Below are 6277 nucleotides of genomic sequence, written 5' to 3' on the forward strand. Positions count from 1 at the left end.
GCATAAACAGGTGGGAGTTGTCTTACCAACTCTGAGAGGCCAATTAAGTAAGAGAAAAAAAACTTTTGAAGTGATAATCAAGATAGCCCAGTACAGACAGTTTGATAAGAAGTGTGAGAATACTTACAAGGGGAGATAGAGTCAATGTTTGTAATGGCTCAGCCATTCCCAGTCCTGTCATTCTATGACAGACCTGCGGGTGGCTATATTACAACAGAAAAACTTCAAAAACAGACTCCAACGAGAGACTGCTGAGCTGGAATTGATATGCAAACTAGATACAATCAACTCAGGATTGAATAAGGACTGGGAATGGCTGAGCCATTACAAACATTGAATCTATCTCCCCTTGTAAGTATTCTCACACTTCTTATCAAACTGTCTGTACTGGGCTATCTTGATTATCACTTCAAAAGTTTTTTTCTCTTACTTAACTGGCCTCTCAGGGTTGGTAAGACAACTCCCACCTGTTTATGCTCTCTGTATGTGTGTATATATATATATATCTCCTCAATATTTATTCCACTCTGTATGCATCTGAAGAAGTGGGCTGTAGTCCACGAAAGCTTATGCTCTAATAAATGTTAGTCTCTAAGGTGCCACAAGTACTCCTGTTCTTTTTACGGATACAGACTAACACGGCTGCTACTCTGAAACCTGTTCTTAGCAAAGGTTGCCCAGACAGTTGCTGTTTGAGCCATGTGATATCCCGTGCACTGGGGGTAGTGTCTGAAAACTGGAACCCCTCCTCTGCAAGCATGAGAAGAGAAACACCTGGGGACAACTGAGGCGATGCTGGAGAAAGTCCAAGGGTGCTTCTTTGTCCCGATTACACTGGTCTACAATTTTTGAGAAGTCGTCTCTTCAGAGATAAAATGTGCTATTTATTATGTATTTTGATGTGCTGAATTCAAATATGACAATTAAAACAACTGATTGACTACTGTTTCTAAGATAATTACGTTTTTACATTTTATGTCTATGTATATTGTGTAGATAGTAGAGTTTTAATCATAAATTGTAAACCTAGGTCTTTTCGTGTGTTTATGGTTGCTTTACATGATAATATTTCCCCTGTCCTGTTTATGGAACACTTTAAAAATCAGCAAAAGGGTTATATAAATAAAATTTATTATGAAACAAAAGGCAAAAAACTATTATGTACATAGTTTAGTCCTATTCAGTGTCTACTCGGTGCTTCTTGGCTTGTCTCTTGTATTCATTAAATGGAGCATCTCTTGTCACTGTCCAGCAATAGTCTGCAAGCATTGATGGGCTCCATTTGCCCTGATAGCGTTTCTCCATTGTTGCAATGTCCTGGTGAAATCGCTCGCCGTGCTTGTTGCTCACTGCTCCGCAGTTCGGTGGAAAAAAATCTAGATGAGAGTGCAAAAAATGTATCTTTAGTGACATGTTGCAACCACGGCTTTTGTATGCCTTGAGGAGGTTTTCCACCAACAACCTGTAGTTGTCTGCCTTGTTGTTTCCGAGAAAATTTATTGCCACTAACTGGAAGGCTTTCCATGCCGTCTTTTCCTTGCCACGTAGTTCATGGTCAAATGCATCATCTCGAAGAAGTTCACGAATCTGAGGACCAACAAAGACACCTTCCTTTATCTTAGCTTGACTTAACCTTGGAAATTTTCCATGGAGGTACTTGAAAGCTGCTTGTGTTTTGTCAATGGCCTTGACAAAGTTCTTCATCAGACCCAGCTTGATGTGTAAGGGTGGTAACAAAATCTTCCTTGATTCAACAAGTGGTGGATGCTGAACACTTTTCCTCCCAGGGTCCAATGACTGTCGGAGTGGCCAATCTTTCTTGATGTGGTGGGAATCTCTTGCACGACTATCCCATTCGCAGAGAAAACAGCAGTACTTTGTGTATCCAGTCTGCAGACCAAGCAAGAGAGCAACAACCTTCAAATCGCCACAAAGCTGCCACTGATGTTGGTCATAGTTTATGCACCTCAAAAGTTGTTTCATGTTGTCATAGGTTTCCTTCATATGGACTGCATGACCAACTGGAATTGATGGCAAAACATTGCCATTATGCAGTAAAACAGCTTTAAGACTTGTCTTCGATGAATCAATGAACAGTCTCCACTCATCTGGATCGTGAACGATGTTGAGGGTTGCCATCACACCATCGATGTTGTTGCAGGCTACAAGATCACCTTCCATGAAGAAGAATGGGACAAGATCCTTTTGACGTCACGGAACATGGAAACCCTAACATCACCTGCCAGGAGATTCCACTGCTGTAGTCTGGAGCCCAACAGCTCTGCCTTACTCTTGGGTAGTTCCAAATCCCTGACAAGGTCATTCAGTTCACCTTTTGTTATGAGGTGTGGTTCAAAGGAGGAGGATGGGAGAAAATGTGGGTCCTGTGACATTGATGGTTCAGGACCAGAAGTTTCATCCTCTTCCTCGTCTGACTCAAGTGAGAATGATTCTGGTGCATCAGGAACCGGAAGTCCTTCTCCGTGGGGTACTGGGCGTATAGCTGATGGAATGTTTGGATAATGCACAGTCCACTTTTTCTTCTTTGATACACCTTTCCCAACTGGAGGCACCATGCAGAAATAACAATTGCTGGTATGATCTGTTGGCTCTCTCCAAATCATTGGCACTGCAAAAGGCATAGATTTCCTTTCCTGTTCAACCACTGGCGAAGATTTGTTGCACAAGTGTTGCAGCATATGTGTGGGGCCCGCCTCTTGTCCTGATCTCCAATTTTGCAGCCAAAATAAAGGTGATAGGCTTTCTTAACCATAGTGGTTATACTGCGCTTTTGTGATGCAAAAGTCACTTCACCACAAACATAGCAGAAGTTATCTGACTGTTCACACAAGTATGAGGCATCTCTGCTCACTTTGACTAAAGAGAAATGTGTCCCTTTGCAAAATCAAACACTGACAAATAAGAGAGCACGACACGGTATGATTTCTAGAGCTGATATAGGGCAATTTGTTCAGCAGAGTGATGTAAGCTTCGTTATGACTGCATCATCCATGACTTCTAGGAATAGCATGATGCAATTCATATCATGTATGATGCAATACCAGCTTCAGATTGCATCATTCATTGTTTTGCCTAAAAAACAAGTACTGTCCAAACCCAGTCATAGATTTATTCATAGATCCAGTCAAAGATGTATTTTAGTCATTTCTTGTTTAAATTGAGATCCCTTCCCTTTATAACTCACTTATCCTCCGCCATTCCCAAGTCAAGGGTCGTATATATCGACCCAATAGCATATCTTGAAAACTAGAGCCAATCAACAATTTTAAGCATCATTTTCGTTCTTAGTGACCCAGAATTAGTAAAGGTTTCAGAGTAGCAGCCGTGTTAGTCTGTATCCGCAAAAAGAACAGGAGTACTTGTGGCACCTTAGAGACTAACATCCGAAGAAGTGGGCTGTAGTCCACGAAAGCTTATGCTCTAATAAATTTGTTAGTCTCTAAGGTGCCACAAGTACTCCTGTTCTTTTTGTAGAATTAGTAAAGTTTGACTACATTTATTTCAGAAGCATTTTGGCTGTAGAGCAGTGTTATTGAAACTATTAACGTGGCTGCCCTCTGATGGGCAAATAGGGAATGTCACCAGCAGCTAACCCTCAATATTACTGAATTTACAGACTATAAATACTAGGAAGTAAGATCCTAGAATGTCTGGCTGCTGGACACCCGGTTATTTGCCATGTTGTACAATGAACATAGCAATGGCCATACTGGAGCAGACCCATGGTCCATCTAGCCCAGTATCCTGTCTCTGACAGTGGCCAAGATCTGCTGGTTCATGTCACCGTACTCCTTTTCTGCAAAGTTTTTTAAAGACTTCACTTATAAAAGGTTTGAATCCAGACTGACCCAGTTGCTAATTATATGACCACACAATGGCAAGTGACTTGATCTCATGCCTAGGAAAAAAAGCAGGACTTCAATGACAACTGGGTGCGGCACATTTTTTTTTTCTTGCCTGCATTTGTGCACGTCTGGATTCCAAAATGCCTGGAAGCAAGAAAGACTCGGAATCTTTCAAACCAAAATAGCCGGGGCAATTTGCAGCCACTAGCCTGGATTCTGCAGCTGGATCTGCTAGCATAGCTCCCCATATCCCTTCAGAGCCCCAAAGGAAGCTACTGCAGTGCTGGAGTACAGGGTTCCAGGTTCAAAGTGGCTTTTGAACATTCCCAACACTGCCACTACGTACCATCAGCCCGTTTAATGCAGCAATCGCTTTTACTCTTCTTTGTGTCAGATACAGCTCCGCGGTCTCGAGAGACGGCTCGAAGCTGCACAGCTCAGAACCTGATCCAGACTCCCCCAAAGTTCAGAGCTGGGTTTTCGGTTCAGCTCATTGTAAAGATGGGGCCCGGCAGCACAGTTTGCAGGATCCAGATGCCGATTCAATTCCCCAGATGTCAGGAGGTTGGTTTGAAGAGAGTTCTAGCTCTCAGGTGCATTGAATACTTGACCCTGTAAATTGTGGTGTCTCCCCTCCACCTCAACCTATACTGTAAATTTGAGTATGGAGAAGCAGCAACAGGGAATGGACAGGATAGAGGCTGCCTGGATTTTTCTGGTACTGGGTAGAGATGAAGGAAGTTTATTCCCATTTGACACCCACTTTCCACTGGTGGGAGAGGTAGCACAAGATGCAGGGACAGTGGAGAACCAGGCCCATCGTCATCCACCCCAACTCACCCAGCCTCTATGTCCCCACAGCCCACCACAGGTTACACTTAGCATTAGCAAATCCTCTGAAATGCAAGCACCTCTCGTGGTTCTCATATAAGTCAGTTCAGTTCTCTGTCTTGCTCTAGGTTTAATCCAGGCCCATGAGTTCAAGCATGAGGTTAATCTGCCATCCTGCTCCCAGTTCAGTCATAAGCTGTTATCACTGAGTGCACCATTGGGTTTCCTTCTCTCCTTGCTCCTTGGGGCAGTGCTATGCCAAAGAGGGGAATCTCCCTGCCACCTGAAGATGGCTACAGTAGAGCTTTCCTGATCTGCTTTGGGAAGCTGTTTCCCACAGCACGGCCAAAGCTCTGCCTCTTGCTTCCTTGAGTGTATGTTTGTGTTCCTGTAGCCACAGAATGCCCAAGGATCATTGCTGCAATGAGGAGTTACTGAAGAAGAAACGGTCTCTGAGATAGCATGGCCTAGCTGGGCAAAGAGCTACCCAGGGTTGAAGATGAGGTATCTAGTTGGCAATATCAGCAAGAGCTCATTATAACAGCTCCCCAGGTTGCTGAGGTTATTGCTCCTTGGGATGGAAGGCGAAGTCACATCTAACTCAGCAGCATTAGGAAGATCACAGAGATCTATTGCTTTCCTCACTCTCTGAGAAAGAGACCAGCAGTGGTGCTGGGATAAGGTTGGGGTAGATCTTGTATTGAAATGTAGGATGAGGTATATGACCCATCAGACTGGGATGCCTTGAAAAGATGGAATATTTAACCAGGTCCAAAGACAAAGGCCCTGAGGGATTTCTTCTGAATCTTCTGAGCAAAACCCAGGCAGTCCATCTCTTTCAGAAAGCTGCATGCTGGCCCATCGGAACGGACATCCACATGCATGTAGTCTTTGAGGACAATAACCTGAGAGCAGCTTAGAGAACCTGGCCATAACCCCTCTAGTTGCCTTGAGGTGCATTCGCCAGCAGAACCATCCCTTTCATCCTGCCCCCAGGAATGACCAGATCTTTGACTAAAGTCTTCTCTACAGTTGGCAACCTCATGCATGGGAAGAAGAATGAACATATCACAGTTATGCCACTACCACTTCTTCTGCATGGTGGCACTGGGCCATTGTGAGAACCACTGGAGCCAGCCTTGCCATCTGTGGCCTTCAGCATCACTCAGCCAGAAATGTGTGCCTGTTCTGGGTGATACTTCATGATCAAATCTTGGAGAACGTTGGCATTATCACCACAGACCCCAGCAAAATCCCAAGCAGGAGCAATCCAAATGAGCCGTTCCAGCCTGGTGCCTGGAGTATTTCTCAACAGAAGCCCTGGAGATTAGCCAAAGGAGATTTAATGAAAGCTTATTCAATCATCTCCTCTAGGGAAAGTCATCCTAACAGAGATCTCCAAATCTGTTCCTTCGCCCACCCAATGCACCCCCATGAAGACCTCTTCCTTCCACCCACACTGTTCAAGAAGTGGCAAAATCAAACCCAAAAATGTGCACTGAAATCAGCAGAGCCAGACTGGGCCGTTAGAGAACTTCCATTCCCCTGACAGACACAGGCTCATTGCGTAAGCTACTTTC

Source organism: Malaclemys terrapin, chromosome 13 (assembly GCF_027887155.1).
Source record: "Malaclemys terrapin pileata isolate rMalTer1 chromosome 13, rMalTer1.hap1, whole genome shotgun sequence".
In the NCBI taxonomy this organism is placed as follows: Eukaryota; Metazoa; Chordata; order Testudines; family Emydidae; genus Malaclemys; species Malaclemys terrapin.